Source organism: Diceros bicornis, chromosome 7 (genome assembly GCF_020826845.1).
Source record: "Diceros bicornis minor isolate mBicDic1 chromosome 7, mDicBic1.mat.cur, whole genome shotgun sequence".
Lineage (NCBI taxonomy): Eukaryota > Metazoa > Chordata > Mammalia > Perissodactyla > Rhinocerotidae > Diceros > Diceros bicornis.
Window position 1 is genome coordinate 62,657,123 of NC_080746.1, and position 19,081 is coordinate 62,676,203.

The 19,081-nt window shown below is 37.6% G+C and overlaps 1 protein-coding gene and 1 pseudogene across 1 annotated transcript in view; both read left to right on the forward strand.

Annotated features, from left to right (window-relative positions):
• LOC131408754 (tripartite motif-containing protein 5-like) overlaps positions 1–19,081 on the forward strand; it is a 420,025-nt gene that overhangs the window by 126,394 nt on the left and 274,550 nt on the right. The gene's annotated exons all lie outside the window — the stretch shown is intronic.
• LOC131408768 (tripartite motif-containing protein 5-like) lies at positions 12,685–15,431 on the forward strand (annotated as a pseudogene).

Genomic DNA, 19,081 nt, shown 5'->3' on the forward strand with positions numbered 1-19,081 from the left:
GGTTTATGGTATAAGTAAACAGGTATTTAATAAGAGATATTTCTACGGAAACAAAAGAAAACAGTGGTTAATGGTTGAAGCAAACTATAAACCAGTTTGTGATCCTGAGGGCAATCAGTCAAGAAGATTTCTAGATGTCAATGTCAAAGTATGTTTTGCAATTTGAAATGTATCTGATGATGTCATTGATTATTCAGGTAAACATTCTGAGTGTAGCAACAGGCATGAAGTTTGTTTAAACAGAGGCTATTGTTGTGATCTCGCTTAAGTTTTTATTGAGTATATATCAGCTTCAGTTTGCAGGTCTTCAGGGAAAAAGAGCAGCTTTAGCTTTTAATGATCCAAGTCAAAAATGGGAGAAAAATTGGAAACATTAGTTTGAAGATCCCTAGCCAAATGTTTCAGGAAGTTAGAAGAATTAAGGATCAAGTCCAGTTTTTAGGTAAATAATAAACTTCAAGGAAAATTAATAACACTAGAATTTAGTATTCACAAATGTATATTATAGTTTCCACTGAAACACAGTTTTTTTCTCTAAAATTACTCTTATTTTATCAAAGACAGTCAATTAAGACCAATTTGTTTGCAAAATAAGTCTACTTTCAATAAACTTTACTTAGATATTTATAAAAGTACAGCAAAAATAGTGATTGATCATATAGGCTCTTTTAAATCTGTTTTGCTGGAACTTTTTATCAAGAATCTCCAGATTGAACTTTTAAAAGCCTCTCAAGGCTAAGAAGACAAGCCAAATATTCCACCTGCAATACATATAGATTTGGGTAACTTCTTTTCTTCTTGAGACTCCTGACATATCTTGAGGTTCTTGCATCTGCCAGGAAGTGATCTTATTTATTCACCTGTTTAGGTTGTAAGGAACCCCGTAAGTAAGGTACCAGACTGTTTTTCCAAGGTGCTTTTTTGGCCTCATAGAGTCAACCTTAATACTTTAAAGCTGTTTGGTCATATCTGAGTTTATGTGGTCCCTCTAAAATATGACATTCCAGTCAAAAACTTGGACCTGACACTACCACAAATGCACCACCAAATATTATTTCATCAAACACCGTGAGAAACTATAGCAACAATTCAGAGCAGAAGGAGAATGACAAATTTCCAGAAACCAACCCTGAAGTCACAGAAATTTGCAATCTAAATGACAGAGAATTCAAAATAGCTGTCATAAAGACACTCAATGAGTTACAAGAAAATTCAACAAGACAGTTCAATGAGCTCAAGAATAAAATTAATGAGAAGATGGAATGCATCACCAAAGAGATTGAAACAATAAAAAAAATAACACCCAGAAATTCTGGATATGAAAAACAGAATTAATGAGATAAAAATTAATCCAGAATCCTTAAAAAATAGGACTGATGGTATGGAGGAAACAATTAATGAGTTAGAGGATAGAAATATAGAAATGCTTCAGGTGGAGGAGGAGAGCAAACTAAGATTTAAAAAAAAAATGAAGGAATTCTTTGAGAAATATTTGACTCAGTTAGGAAAAGCAACATAAGAATTATAGGTATTCCAGAGGTAGAAGAGACAGAGAAAGGAAAAAAGAGGTTGTTCAAAGAAATAATAGCTGAATAACCTCCCAAACCTGGGGAAGGAACCAGACTTACAAGTACATGAAGCCAATAGAACGCCTAATTACATCAATGCTAAAAGACCTTCTCTTAGGCATACAAGAGTAAAACTGGCAAAAATCAATGAGAAAGAAAATACTATTAAGGGCAGCAGTCAGGAGAAAATAACCTACAAAGGAACTCCTATCAGGATTTCAGTGTATTTCTCAGCAGAAACCTTACAGGCTAGAAGAGAATGGAAGGATATATCTAAAATACCAAAAGATAAAAAGTTTCAGCCAAGAACACTCTATCCAGCAAAAGTATCCTTCAGATATGATAGAGAAATAAAAGCTTTCCCAGATAAACAAAAGCTGAGGGAGTTCACCACCACTAGACCTCCCCTACAAGAAATGATTAAGAATTCCCTCATATCTGAAATAAAAGACAAAAGTCAACAGAGCTTTGAGCATGGAGAGAAATAGACAAAATAAGAACACTGCAGCTCTCTTTCATAACAAGATAGCAAATACTGAATTATAACTTAAAAGATAAAAGGAAAGAAAGTATCAAAAGTAACTATAAACACTTCAACTAAGTCACAAACTGACAAGACAAAACAGAATAATTTGTGACAAAAAAGTCAGAAGGGCAAGAGAAATGGGATGGAATCAGCTTAGGCTAATGGAGATAAAAGCCTATGAGAAAATGAACTATCTCATCTATAAGATCTTTTCTAAAAACCTCATGGTAATGACTCCACAAAAAGTCAGAGCAGAGCCACAATTCATAAGAAAGAGAAAACTTAGAAAACACCAACAGAAAATCACCAAAATGAAATGGCAGTCAGAAATTCAAAGGGAGAGAAACAATGGAAATATAGATCAACCAGAAAACAAGAGATAAAATGGCAGTATTAAGTCCTCATGTCAATAGTCACTCTAAATGTAAATGGATTGAATTCTCCAACCAAAAGACACAGAGTGGGTGGAGGGATGAGAAAACAAGACCCCACAATATACTGCCTTGAAGAAACACATCTCAGCTCTAAAGACAAACATAGACTCAGAGTGAAGGGATGGCATATGATACCCCAAGGAAATGTCAAACAAAGCAGGTGTTGCCATACTTATATCAGACAAAGCAGACTTCAAGATAAAAAAGACAACGAGAGACAAAGATGGGCTGTTTAGAATGGTAAAAAGGACATTCCACTAAGAGGACATAACACTTATAAATGTATATGCACCTAACATAGGAGCACCAAAGTATATAAAGCAACTATTAGCAGACCTAAGGGAGAAGTTAACAGGAACACAATAGTAGTAGGGAACCTCAACACCTCCACTTACATCAATGGATAGATCACCCAGACAGAAAGTCAACAAGGAAATAATGGATTTAAATGAAACACTTGAGCAGATGGACTTAATAGATAAAGAAAGAACATTCCATTTAAAACAGAAGAAACCACATTCTTCTCAAATGCACATGGAACATTCTCAAACATGGACCATATGTTGCGAAACAAGGCAAGCCTCAATAAATTTAAGAAGACTGAAATCATCTCAAGCATCTTTTCCAACCACAATGCTATGAAACTTGAAATTAACTACAATAAAAAGCTGGAAAAGTCACAAATATGTGGAGACTAAACAACATGCTACTGAACAACCATTGGATCAATGATGAAATCAAGGGAGAACTAAAAAAAATACCTGGAGACAAATGACAATGAAAATATAACATACCAACTATTGGAGGTTGCAGCAAAAGTGGTTTTAAGAGGGAAATTTATAGCAATACAGGACCACCTCAACAAAGAAGAAAAATAGCAAATAAGTAATCTTAAACTACACCTAACATAACTAGAAAAAGAAGAACAAATGAAGCCTAAAGTCAGCAGAATAAGGGAAATAATAAAAATCAGAGCAGAAATCAACAAAATAGAGACTAAAAAAACAGTAGAAAGAATCAGTGAAACTAAGAGCTGGTTCTTTGAGAACATAAACAAAATTGACAAATGCTTAGCCAGACTCACTAAGAAAAAAAGAGAGAAGGCTCAAATAAATAAAATTAGAAATGAAAGAAGAGAAATTACAACAGATACCACAGAAATACAAAGGATTAAAAGAGAGTACAATGAAAAACTATTTGCCCACAAATTGGATAACCTAGAAGAAATAGATAAATTCTTAGACTCATACAACCACCCAAAACTGAATCAAGAAGAAAGAGAGAATTTGAATAGACCAATCACAAATAAACAAATCAAAACAGTAATCAAAAACATCCCCCAAAACAAAAGTCCAGGACTAGATGGCTTCTCTGGAGAATTCTACCAAACATTCAAAGAAGATTTAATATCTATCCTTCTCAAACTATTCCAAAAAATTGAAGAAGACAGAACACTTACTAACTCATTCTATGAGGCCAACATTACCGTGATACCAAAACCAGGCATGGACAGCAAAAAAAGGAAAATTACGGGCCAATATCCCTGATGAACATGGATGCAAAAATCCTCAACAAAATATTTGCAAATCAAGTACAGCAATACATTAAAAGGATCATACACCATGATCAAGTAGGATTTATACAAATGATGCAGGGATGGTTCAACATCCACAACTCAGTCAATGTGATACACCACACTAATAAAATAAGGAATAAAACTCACATGATCATCTCACTACATTCGGAGAAAGCATTTGACAAGATCCAACATCCATTTATGATAAAAACTCTCAATGAAATGGGTTTAGAAAGAAAGTTCTTCAGTATAATATAGGCCATATATGACAAACCCACAGCCAACATCATACTCAATTGGGAAAAACTGAAAGCCATTCCTCTAAGAACAGGAACAAGATAAGGGTGCCAACTCTCACCACTCCTATTCAACATAGTATTGGAGGTTTGGGCCAGAGAAATTGGGCAAGGAAAAGAAATAAAAGGAATCCAAGTTGGAAAGAAAGAAATGAAAATCTTGCTGTTTGCAGATGACATGATTCTATATATCGAACGCCCTAAAGAATCCATGAAAAAACTGTTAGAAATAATCAACAACTACAGCAGTGTTTCAGGGTACAAAGTAAACTTACAAAAATCAGTTACATTTCTATACACTAACAACAAAGTAGCAGAAAGAGAAGTCAAGAATACAATCCCGTTTACAATCACAACAAAAAGAATAAAATATCTAGGAATAAACTTAACCAAAGAAATGAAAGACTTATATATTGAAAAATGTAAGACATTATTGAAAGAAATCAAAGAAGATATAAAGAAATGGAAGGCTATTCCACGCTCATAGATTTGAAGAATAAACATAGTTAAAATGTCCACGTTAGTTAAAGTACTCTACAGGTTCAATGCACTCACTCAGAATCCCAAAGACATTCTCCACAGAAATAGAAAAAAAGAATCCTAAAATTTATATGGAACCGGAAAACAACCTCGAATAGCCAAAGCAATCCTGAGAAAAATGAACAAAGCTCAAGGCATCACAATCTCTGACTTTAAAATATACCACAAAGCTATCGTAATCAAAACGGCATCATACTGGCACAAAAACAGACACACAGATCAATGGAACAGAATTGAAAGGCCAAAAACGAAACCACCCATCTATGGTTAGTTAATCTTTGACAAAGGAGCCAAGAACATACAATGGAGAAACGAAAGTCTCTTCAATAAACAATGTTGGGAAAACTGGACAGCCGCATGCAAAAGAATGGAAGTAGACCATTATCTTGCACCATACACAAAAATTAACTCCAAATGGATTAAAGACTTGAATGTAAGACCTGAAACCATAAAACTCCTGCAAGAAAATATAGGCAGTACACTCTTTGACCTTGGTCTTAGTCGCATCTTTTCAAATACCGTGTCTACTAAGGCAAGAGAAACAAAAGAAAAAATTAACAAACAGGACTACAACAGACTAAAAAAGCTTCTGCAAGGCAAAAGAAACCACGAACAAAATGAAAAGATAACCCACCAACTGGGAGAAAGTATTTGCAAATCATATGTCTGACAGGGGCTAATTTCTAAAGTAGATAAAGAATTCATACAACTCAACAACAACAAAAAATGAACAACCCAATAAAAAAGTGGGCAGAGTATATGAAAAGACATTTCCCCAAAGAAGATATACATACAGCCACAGGCACATGAAAACATGTTCAACATCACTAATTATTAGGAAAATGCAAATCAAAACTACAATGTGATATCATCTTACATCTGTCGGAATGGCTCTAATTACCAAGACAAAAAATAACAAATGTTGGAGAGGATGTGGAGATAAGGGAACCCTCATACACTGCTGGTGGGAATGTAAACTGGTGCAGACACTGTGGAAAACAGTATGGAGATTTCTCAAAAAATTAAAAATAGAAATACCATATCATCCAGCTATCCCGCTGCTGGGTATTTATTCAAAGAACTTGAAATCAACAATCCAAAGAGATTTATGGACACATATGTTCATTGCAGCATTATTCACAATAGTCAAGACACAGAAGCAACCCAATTACCTTGATGTGAATGAATGGATAGAGAAGATGTGGTATATGTACACAATGGAATACTGCTCAGCCATAAAAAAGACAAAATTGTCCCACTTGCAGCAATATGGATGGACCTTGAGGGTATGATGTTAAGCAAAATAAACCAGACAAAGACAAATACTGCATGATTGACTCATCGGTGGAAGATGAACAAAAACGTGGATAAAGAGTATAGATTAACGGTTACCAGAGGGGAAGGGAGTTTGGGGATGGACAAAGATGTTAATGGGGCATATATGTATGGTGACAGATAAAAAATAGACTATTGGTGGTGACTACAAGACGGTCTATACAGTAACTTATAATAACGTATACTTGAAATTAGACAATATTATAAACATTTATGATTTGAATAAAATAATTGGAAAAAAAAAGGAGAGGGCTAAACTCTAAGGATGTGGATTAAATTGGCTTGTTAGAGACTGATGTGCAGGGTAGATATTGTAAATTTTAGGATAGTGACCAAGTGGATATTGGTAACATTATGAACAATGGGGTATAAGAGAGGAGACAATTTAGTTGGTGAATAGTAATTTACCTATTATACATCCTAAGTTACTGGTACCTGTGACTTCTTTATGACTGAATATATTAACCTGCATTTAAGAGGCAAAATTGAGAAAAAACAGAGTTGGGAATCAAGTGCACATATGAGTGTGTTGAATTTAAGAGAGTAGATGAGGTCACTTTTAGATAGTCTATAAAATGATAAGAGAGAGACTTGAGAAATGCCTACTTTGATACATTTGTTTGCTTGCTCCCTCAACGAAAACCATGCAAACTTCCTGAGGAATAATGATTATTTACTCATCTTTGATTCTCCAAATACTGGCATAATGCTTGCCAAATAATAGTATATCACTTTACATTTCCATTGAATAAATGAAAGAATCATGAATTATTCAAATCATCTCATGAGGAGCCTCATGCATTTGGGGAAAAATTTACAGACCTCTTGTTTCCTCATTATTAGTCTCATCTCCAGTTACCGGAAACCTCATGTGTACTAATACCAGGGTCAAAGCTGTTTCTACCTTTTAGGTAGAACATGACTACATCTCATGAGTCTTCTGGAATGATTGCCTTGAGTCTTTTCTTTACTTTTTGGCTCTGATATTGGGACAATCTCTATTCCCATCACATCATGTGGTGGTAGGGTTGTGATGAAGCTTTGTATGAGGGGAGGGCGTATCACTTCTTGACTCATATTTTCTCTTTTCTCCCCAGGATGTGAATGGCATCATGAAAAGTTATGTGAGAGAGACCATAGATGGTCCTTTTTTGGTTCTTGTTTTTATATTTTATTTACTTTTTTAGTAACTTTTTTATTGCATTAACGTTAGTTTATAACATTGTATAAATTTTAAGTGTGCATCATTATATTTCTATCTGTGTAGACTACATCATGTTCACTACCCAAAGTCTAGTTACAATCCATCATCACACACCTGCCTATTCATCCTTTTTGCCCTTCTCCCTCCCCCCTTCCCCCCTGGTAACCACCAATCCAATCTCTGTCTCTATGTGATTGTTTGTTGTTGTTCTTATCTTCTATTTGCGAGCAAGATCATATGGTATTTGACTTTCTCCCTCTGACTTATTTTGCTTAGCATAATACCCTCAAGGTCCACCCATGTTGTCACAAATGGCTGGATTTCATCGTTTCTTGTGGCTGAGTAGTATTCCATTGTGTATATATACCACATCTTCTTTATCCATTCATTCCTATGTTGAATAGTATTGAATGACATTGCCCAACAAAAGACACTTCATACAGTTTCATCTTCCCAGTCTGTTTATAAAAGTCACATTTGACCATATTGAATCCAGATTCTAAAAGTCAGCATCATTGTGCTTCCACTGTGATAGCCCCTTGGACTGACCACCTAAAGTAATTTCAGATTTGGATAACCATTCCCTCTCACATGACCTAATAGAACACAAACTGGCGAGATTCACTTAGCTTAGCCTCTAGGTACAGCTGCTTTAGTATGGGTCCTCACTGTAGTAAAGGAGGTAGTTTATTCTCTCGTGACAGCTCATTCGGAAGGAAACACGACAAGGTATCTGGTGTGTGAAATTACATTGCCTAGGTAAGCCTAGCGCTCCAAAGGATGAATTACCTTGAAAAACCATGAAAGAACTTCCAGGACTACAAATGAGATAGGAATAAGAATGTAGTCACTGGCCCATCTGGCACAAGCAGAAAAGCCTTGTCGTTTCCCAGGGGCCCTATGTGGAGACCTCCCATTGGCCCATAATTTCTCTTTACTTTTCCTGCCTTTTTCCAAGAATTTAATAATCATTTTCACTTGGCTCCTCTGGATCTCTTTGTGGAGATCAGACTCCTTGTTTGCTGAGTGAATATTGACCACCTCTCTCCCTGGCCTACTGTACTCTTCTCCAGGGAATCAGTAGTTCTCCATTGGTGTCTGAAGGTGAGTTAAAGAATTTGTAGAAGCGGAGGTTGAGAAACTTCGGAGGAAAATACTGAATTTGTTTGGGTGAGTTTAATTTGTCTTCAGGAAATTGTTCTGAGGGGGGAAAAAGGCCCAGCTTGCAGGATCCCTGCTGAGAGTGCAGACTGAAGTGTAGTCTGGGGGAAGGTGGTCTTAAAAGAAGGGAGGTTTGTAGAAGTGAAAGGCTTTGTGTATTTCATGGAGGGACTCTCATTTCTGCAACTGGATTTACCCACATCTACTAATTCTATAATTCTGAATTGCAGTTTGCTGAGGACAGCCAGACTCCTTGCATTTTCAGAGGCAGAAAATCTCTTCCCCCCCAAAATAGGAGCAAAGGAAGAGAGATCTTTGAATCCTAATAGTTTAATGCCTATCAGTGTAACAGTCTAATGTTTCTGTATGACTCTGTAGATAAATTCTCATCATTACCCTGTCTGTGCTTAGGAGCCTTGATGGGGTGACAGCTGGAAATCTCTACAGCCTTATCTATTCACTTGTCCAGACAGAGGGAATTGCTGCAGTTCCTTAAAAATCACTAACCTTGCTCATACATCTCAGTGGGCCGTATATTCACCCAGAAACCGAGTTGAGCTGAGACATAAGGAGCAAGAGGAGCACGTACGAAGAATTCCAGAAGTGGTGTCTTTTCTCACTTTAATAAACAAAATGAGTTACTTGATTGGTGTTAATGACATGAAAAGATGTCAAAAGAAATAGTATGATAACAAGATCCCTAGACCCATGAGGGAAGGAAGTTAGAATAGGGGAGACTTTGTGTTTACTCTCCCTTCCTATAGAGAGTACAGCTACACACACCTTACTCAGGCATATGAAAGACACCAGTCAAATCTCTTTTCTCATCTTGAGTGCCCTCATGTGATGCAATCTTACTTTGTCAAAGTTGACATTGGAGATTACCACCTCTATTGCATATTCTTGTCCTCCTCTCAGCCATATGTCAGCGTTAAGTTCCTGTCTTCTGAACTCATACAGTGCACCTCTGTCATGCCAGTTATGAAAGGGATTTAGAATTAATTAGTTACTTTTCTGCTTCACTTTTTAATTTGCTAGTATTTTAAGGAGTTTATATTAAATAGTATTAGATGACTGCCTGGAAATTAAAACATAGCACAATTTCACTTTTTTATTCTTCTGTTTTTTTCTTTTCCATTTAGGAAAAGTGACTCTTTCTATTTGATGTTAGTAATTTGTGGCTTCATCATGCTTAAAGAAAAAGTTCTACTCCAATGACAACACAAGAAAGTTCTGTCTATATATTCACTGTTTCGACTTTTACATAATCATTGTCTTTAATGTCTTTTATTCTTGTCTTTAGTTGTCATCTCTGGAACATTTTGAGTTTGTATTCTCATGAGCTCATATGTCAGAAGAAAAATGTGTAAGGTACAATAACCTGACATTTATGGCAGCCAACTGTACTGGGATCTCTATCAGGCAGACCTGATAGACCTGGGAACCATTCGTGTTCACGTATCTATCTCCTTCATTGCTGTGGAGCCATTGGGTCACTGCTTAGGTAGAGGTGGGGTCATCCTCCGTGTGGGAGGACTCTAGGTCCTCTGTACACTGCCCTTCTGTGTCCATTGTGGCAGCAGCTGCTTTGACACTAGTTCCTTGTAGCCACGCTATGAGAATAATTTTCTAGTCCCGTGGCAGAAAGCATGCCCTACTCCTCCCTGCACTATAGGCTCTTGATGTATCTCATCATTGGTTGGATCCCGAAAGGGATGAGAAATAATTGGAGGCCCCACCACTACGTTTTGATCATAGCTTGAGTCATAAACAGGGGTCGACATTATCACATAATAATTACCACTGGTATAATGTCAACCACTGATTATGAAATTCATGATTTTGATCTTGGCCATAGTCTCTGAAGCCAGGGGCTAACTGCATATGACCTTTGGACTATTTTCAGCATCTGTATCATTAGCTGGATTTCACTTCTGTTTCACTTTCAGACTCATTCTTTATCACGTTCCCTTCATGTCAGATGAACACGGCACAAGGAGACACTTTTAGTAGATCTAAATTTATCTTCATACAGTCTGTCTAGCTTTTCCTTCCTTTGTGCAGCGGAAGGGCAAAATGTATTGGTTGTCTCACGCTGGAGAACTTTCTTTTACTGTCACAGTTTGGCAACTGTCAGAACATTAGTATCTACTGAGATACGCCCTTTCATTGTTTATTGCGTCATAGCCCCATTTGCCTGGAGTTCCTGATAGAACTCCTGAACCTGGACTGTGGTCACATAGCCATATTGAGTCCAGGTCAGAGAATAAGCATCACAGTGCTACCCTTCTGTGATACCCCCTCTGATTGACCACCAGCAGCAGTTTGCAATCTGTATGGCCATTTCCAGCCATGTGACCTAATGAGATATAAACTGTCAGGTTCACATAGCTTAGCCGGGAGATACAAGACAGGAGACACAGCATGCTGGCATGGCTGCCTCAGGTGAGTTCTCAGTGATGGACCTTACAGTGGTACAGGAAATACTTTATCCCCGTCATCTCAGCTTTATAAGTAGCCAAACTAGTTCAATGCATATAAAATTACTATAGATCAGATAAGCATATTGCTACAAAGAACAGATTACCTTGCGAAATACCCATGAGCACAGCTTCCAAAGGCATAAATAAGACACATTTTGATTATAAGAACCACATTTCCCTGTGAAAATTTAAGTCTGTTTTTACCAACTGGCATTTAAGCTCTATACAAAGTCTTCCCAGCTCAAATGCACTTGATACCTTAGGCCACTTTTACTATCAAGGCAGCTGAACTTCCACTTTATTGTAACCCAGTAGGTTTCCCAGAAATAAAAAACAAATGCTTACTAAGAGAAGAGTAACCCAATATCATCTTTACAGGAAGAAAGACCTCAGGCCTGATGTTAACGCTTTGTTTCCACATATTCAAACTAACTCCCGGTCCTATCCTTCTACCTCATCTTCTCTCTCATTCGCATCTGCTGATCACCATTTCCTTCACCATTTTGCCCCTCAAGCTACCATCATCTCTTCCCTGAGCAATTGTACCTGCATCCTAACTGATCTTTCCAGTTCCACTATGGATCCATCTAACATTTCATAGACCAAGTGAAGAGCTAAGTATGTTCCCACTCTTCACTGATGGAAAGACACTGATAATTTCTTGTTCTGGGAAAAGAGTCCCTAAATGTTACATAATTTGGGAAGTGTCATATTTTTTTGGTCACTGCAGACTCATGTGATACCAAAGGCCCAGCAGTTTTCTGCACACCAGCTACCCTGGCATTTGAAATCTCATACAAGATGATATGTCTTCCAAGAACTGGTCATTTCTTCCTCTTAAGAAATGTTTTCCTCTCTCTCCTCTCATATGTCCTTCATCTTCAGTTTTCAGTTCAACTCTTATGTTTTCAGGGTGAAATTCTTGGTATCCCTCCATTTGCCCCAACAATTTCTATGTCTCTCTGGTAGTGTTCTTCACAATTGCTCTTTTGTACACATAAGGCTGAATATTCAATTTACTATTACTTTCCAGATCAATGTCAAGGTCACAGTGGTGTAAGTTTTCTGTTTACACTTATCTTTGTGTTTTTGGATATTGGTCCAGTTACTAGCATAATTAATCATTAATGATTATTTGTTGAATGATTTTGAATAATATTTTGAGACTTAAGAATAACATTTATTTTCTCTTTACTTTTCTTTTCCCAGGTATCTAACACGTGTGATCCTATCAGCATATCCATACCATCTCCCTTTCCACCATCCACATGCATACACACATTTACGCCCCTTTCAGTGTGCCTGGCAAATTTCCAGGCCAAGGTGAAAGCTCACCATTTAGAAACACAAGACTCCCCACAACCTCACAGCTGGTCTGAATCTCTTCATTTCCACTTGCTCCATTGTTCTGGGTAGTAATTGGGTTCATGAAGTGTCTTCTGTTTGTCTTTGAACAACTCAGTGGGGTAGGCTGAGCGACCCCAAATACATTAGGTTCATCTCACCTCTGTCTATTGAAGATAAATGACCTTTGTATGTCACTTGTTATGTCTATTCACACATATGATGAAGGGTTTGCTCTTGCCATGTACACATACACCTTGTCCAATATTATATCACAATAATAAGAGAAATAATTGCAAACATACAGCAAATGATGGCAAATGTCACACTCTAAGTAGGTTAGAGCAGGTCTTTCTGATAAGAGAACGTGTAAGGAGAGAGTTCACTGAAGTATAAGAGTGAGTCATACTGATATCAGGGCAGCTGAGAGAAGAGCAGGTATAACATCCCAGAGGCAAAAGTGGTTTGGCGCTTTTGGCGTGGGAAAGAACAGGCAGGATAGATGGTGGATCACACAAGGATCTTGGTAGAAAAGATGTCAGGTCATCCTTTCTTTCAGTGAAAGTAAAGAAAATTATCAGTCATTGCAGAGATAAGGATCGAATTTGTCACATGACATGAACTGGAAATAAAGTGTTTGATATTATTATGAAAAGTCCTTTTTACCAGTTCACCGAGTTTCTTTCCTTCTTTCACCACCTTTTCTATTTCGTCTTTCAATATTTTGGTCTTGGCTTGCTCTTGATTTCTACACCTTTAATATCATATTATTCCTTCATTTCTTACTCTGTGCCCTTTTAACCTTTGCTAATAATGCAGGGATCTGTGAGGAAGAAGAGCCTTAGAAATTATGAAAGTTAGGATGGGGAGCAGCTGTGATGGCTTCAGGAATCCTGGTGAACATAAAGGAGCAGGTGACCTGCCCCATCTGCCTGGAGCTCCTGAAAGAACCGCTGAGCCTAGACTGTGGCCAAAGTTTCTGCCAAACCTGCATCACTGCAGAAAACAAAGAGTCCAGGATCGAGCAAGGAGAAGAGAGTAGCTGCCTTGTCTGTTGAATCTCTTACGGGCCCAGGAACCTGCATACTAATCAGCCCATGGCCCGCATAGTTGAGAGGCTCGGGGAGATCAACTGGAAACCACAGGAAGAGCAGAATAGAGATCTCTGTGTGCGCCATGAAGAGAAACTCCTGCTGTTCTGTAGGAGGCTGGGAAGATCGTTTGCTGGCTTTGGAGAGGGCTCAGGAGCACTAAAGTCAACACACACTCCTCATGGAGAAGGTTTTCCAGGAATATCAGGTAGGAGGAAAAGATGGAGGCAAGACAGGGCAGTAAATGGTACTTGATGGGAAATCTCCACTTTGCATTGGACTTTAACTACCTTGTCACCATAGCCCTGAGGTCTGTGAACTCTTTTCTTCCTATGCTCACCTTCCTTAGTCTGAAGGCCATTTCCGTGCATTCCATCCAGTGACAAAAGGATAAGCCTACAGTTCAGACTCTTAGCCAGAAGTACATTTTGTTGTATCTTGTGCTAGTAGGTGGAAATCTGGTGCCCAAGAAAATCTCTCATTACCCCTTTGAATAGGAGGGATAACTGGAGAGCTGTGTGGATTGACATGTAAGATCTTTCCTTGCCTCAGCATCAGGTTTCTTCTAGGAGAAAGAGAATCAGTCTTCTCTTGGGGAGGGGATGCTGACTTCTACTACTTGAGTCTTAAAGAACACATTCACCATCTCAGATTTTCTTTTGTCATAGATTCTAATTGCTTTTCTTACAGTTTCTGTAATCTCTAATCTCTCCAGAGTTCAGCCTGATTTCTGACCCATTTATCCTCTGTTTAGATGCTGAAAAAGCCCAGTGCTTGATTCTGGTTTGATTCCTTTCTCACAGGAGAGGTTCCATACAGCTCTGGAGAGGCTGAGGGAGGACTAGCAGGAAACTGAGTAGTTGGAAGCTGATGTCAGAGAAGAGAGTACTTCCTGGAAGGTAGGAGGAAATACTTGAGGGAGTTACACTGAAATCTGGGCGGGACCCTGTTTGTTAGTCACAAGGAGCTTCCTTCTTCTTTATTCCCTGACAGTTGATATGTCCAAAAGTTATTTGATTAGTCCTCTTCTTTATCATTTCTCTGATAGGGGCGGGGGCTGAAAAGAGAACATGTCACAAATGGACACAGACAGTTGGAGGGAGATATTCAAATAAATGGACTCTCTGGTGAGGATGGCTAGTGAATTCTGTGTTCCTTTCCTGTCATGTTTTTGAGCCTTTGACTCTCCTGGGGGAAGACATTTGGCAATGGCTCCTGGCTCTGTCCTAAGTGTTTAACTTTTGGCAGGAAGTTACAGGGAGGCTTCGTTATTCTGGACCTGTATGGATTTGTTAAAGCTGAGCCACACCTTGGCATCCAATTTGGCTCAGAGTTGGTCTCAGTAATGCAGATTTGAAGGTATTATTTTGGAATATGATGAAGAGAAAATAATAGGAAAAGTCAGCTTTCCCAAGGCTTGCTCCCCTGCTTTTATCTCACTTCCCTGCGAGAACTTATCAAACAAATCGGTTCTTTTTTCTGTCTCCCAATCTCTGCCTGAGAGCCTGAGTACCTCCATCTCTTTCTCATTCCTGAAGAATCAAATACATAATGAGACACAACGTGTCCAGGCAGAGTTTAAACAAATGAGAGGTATCCTGGACTGTGAGGAGCAGAAGGAGCTGCTAAAGCTGAAGAAGGAGGAGACAGGTATTCTACATAACGTGGTCGAGGCTGAGAAAGAGCTGGTCCAGTAGAGCCAGTTGGTGAGAGCTTTCATCTCAGATGTGGAACACTGGTTGCAGGGGTCAACAAGGAGGATATTACAGGTATGACTTGTGAAGTAGTCCCAGCCACTGAGATTTGAGAAAAGGAAGACTAGTTTCTTTCTCCTCTATATTGCAGTGGTCTTTCTGGTAGTGACATTAAGATTCCTTCAGTCCTGCAGTACGCCTTTCCCTGCATTGATTTCAGAGGCTATCAGAATAATTGAATGTATGAATAATAAGAGAAAATATCATTTTTATTCATTTATCTAGTGTAATGAAAAAATTTGACTGTGGAGGGAAGAAGCATTGTGTCCCATGATATTCTATAGGCCCCTGTTATCTGGGGTCCATGTTAAGCATTTATCAGGTACTTCACGATCCAGCTTAGTCACAGACAAACAAATGCACTTTGGATTCCAAGAGCTTTTTTTCTTTTTCCTCATACAATGACTTGAAATTTCTCCCCTACTTCTGCTGTTTTTTGAAAGAAATATTTTTGAAGACTGGTATGATATATCCTTTAAATAGTCCACAGAATTCACCAGAGGAATCATCTCACTGTGGGCTTTTCTTTTTGGAAAGCTTTAAAATATATATATTTTTTAGTTGTGTTAGGTTTATTCAGATTTTTTACAGTTCTTGTGTTTGTTAGTTTTCAGTAATGTATGTCTTTGTAGGAAATTCTCCATTCTGTCTAATTTGTCTGATTTTACACCTAAAGTTAATCATAATAATCCCTTATAAATCCTTTAATTTCTACATCACTCATTGTAACATCTCCTCAATTTTTCCTGATTTTGGTGATTTGCTTGTTCTATCTCTTTCTCTTTTTTATTCTTTTTTTGGTCAGTTTATTTATGTTTGGTCAATTTTGTTGATGTTTTAGGAAAACAAACTTTATTCTTTCACGATCTTATCTATTTTTGACCTTTCTTTATCATATATTTCTGCTGTCACCTTTAATGTTTTCTTTCTTTGTGTGTGCATGTGTGTGTATGCAGGTGTGCGCACATGTGTGTGTTGAGTTTAGTTTGCTGTTTCTTTTGTAGTTTTTTTTTTAAAAGTGGAACTTAGATCACTGATTTGAGACCCTCTTTTCTGATATAGTGTTTAATGATATAAATGTATTTCCTTATCTGTATTCCATACTTTTTGGTTATTTGTTTTTTATTTTCATTCAGTTAAACTTATTTTCAAATTTTCATTGTGATTTTTTTGTTAACTCTTGGGATATTTGAAGGTGTTTTTTAATTAAAAAATATTCAGTGATTTCTTTCTTTTTCATCTGCTGTGGATTTCAAATTTATTTCCTCAATAATCAGAGAGCATGTATTTTATTATTTCAGTGTTTTAAATGTACTGACACTTGTTTTATAGCTTAATGTCTGTATGTCCAGAAAATGTGTCCATCTGAATGAAGATAAGATGTATATTCTTCATTCATTGAGTGAAATGGTCTACAGATATCAGCTAGGTTATGTTGGTTGATAGTATTGTCCATGTCTTCTATATCCTGATTGTTTACATGCAAGCTGTTCACACAATTATTGAGAATGAGTTATTGAACAATCCAACTATTATGTTGAATTATTTATTTTTCCTTTTAATCTAGCTTTTGATATTTGGCTAGTGAATAGTAAGTTACTTGTTAGACCTTCCAAGTTACTTGTTCCTGCGTTTTATTTATTACTGCGTATATTAACCTTCATTTAAGAGACAAAATTGAGTGAAAATATAGAGTTGGAAATCAACTGAACATATATGTGTGTTGAATTTCCGAGAGTAGATAGATCGCTTGTAGACATTGTATAAAATGAGAAGAGAGAGACTTGAGAAATGCCTCCATTAATACATTTGTTTGCTTGTACCCTCAGCAAAAGCCATGTAAACTTCTTGAGGAATATTATGATTATATACTCATTTGTGATTCACCAAAGCCTGGCATCATGCTTGGCAAATAATGGTATATCATTTTAAATTTTTGTTGAATAAATGAAAGAATCATGAATTATTCAAATTATCTCATGGAGAACCTTATGTATTTCACCAAAAAATTATGGACCTCTTGTTTTCCTCATAATTAATGTCTTCTCCAGATACTGAAAGCTGTATGATGTACTTTCACTAGAGTCAATGCTGTTTCTACCTTTTAGGATATGTGACACTCTTACAACAGTCTTCCAGAATGATAGGCCTGGGCCTTGTCTTTACTTTTTGGATCACATATTGGAGCCATCTCTAATCGCACCATATCAGTTGGTGGTAGAAATGTGATTAAGCTTTGTAAGTGAGGAGGGCGTATTATTAATTGATGCATGTTTTCTCTTTTCTCTGTAGGATGAAAATAGTATCTTGGAAAAGTATGTGAGGGAGACCAGAGATGCTACTTTTGTGCTGTGAAAAGAGGTTGAAAGCTATTCGAGTTATCTGGTGGTCAATTATAATAAAATATCTCTCAGGTCAGGAAATTATGAATGTAGATTTATCTTAAATTTCTGTTCACAAATCATGGTTTGAGTGTTCTCTGACTTTTGAGAATGGACCAGATTCTATGGCAGGGAATTGGCCGAAGGAAGTCACAGATTTGGGGTCAATAGCAGTATTAGGGATAAGGTGTTGCATCATCAGACCCCTCTGACTTTATCCATTTTTTTCACTATGCATGCCTCTATTTTACTAACATTCCCATATTTCATAGTTATTTGACTTAGTGTGGGAAGATCACATCTTCTTGATCTGCCAAGCACATAGAATTGGTGACAACTCCTTTATATTTAAACTATTGCCCTGGGAATAGAGAAGACCAAGTCTTTCTATATGGTTCTGTTTAGATTTCCAAAAGCAGATTTGAATCTCAAGGAGTCTTTTGGCCAAGGTGCAAACAATTGATCTATCTTGGTCACGTACTTTAGAAGCCAGAATGGAAAGGGAAAATCCTTTTGTCTAAATTTACACACCTACCTAACAGCATCAAGCTCTTCTAAACACATGAAATTCAGACCACTATTAGTTTGGTGTCCATGATGTCCTCACCTCCAAGTGTTTGTAATTGTTCACAGATAACTGAAATTTCAGATTATTCTAAGGTCCTCCCTACTGGGGAGCAGACTTTGAAGATATTGATGTCTCCAGACAGTATTCCCACCCTTGATATGACTCAAACAGCCAGGAGCCAGTCTCTACCATCATATTTTCTGATCATCTCCCTGGGAACCCATATCCATGCAGTGACTCTTCCACATATTAATTTGTTTTTAAAGTAACAAGTTTTCATTTTGTGTTATTAAATCCATAATTTCATATGATTTATAGGAAGTAGAGAGGTAGAGGTTAATGATGTCTTATTGGAAGGAAGAAACTATGCTTCTGAGAGGTCAAGACATTCCAAAAGTCATACAGAGGGTAACCTGAAGGTGGACATGAACATTTTTCTTCTGGCTCAAAGGTCAGCAGTCAAAGGTCAGAGGCCAAAAACTTTTCCCAAGGAACAAACAAGAGTATCTGGATCCTCTGATCTCATAACGAAACTCCAAATGTTTACAGGAGAGGAGAGCCAGGGGAATGGTGTGGGTGTGACATTCCTGTAGTATCAAGCCAAATGGGGGAATGGGTGTTGTTTCTAGATGACGGTAAAAGAGGGGAGGTAAGCCTGACAAGGAGAGAGAGATCCTGTGCTGAAGATGTGATCAGATCTAAGGGGGAATGGCCAGCTGTCTGCTTTGTCCTCTCATTCACCAGTTCATAGCCTCACAGGGCTCCCCTCCCCTGTCTCCACGCTAGGGAGAGGACTGTTATCATTGTTAACTCCTGTTCT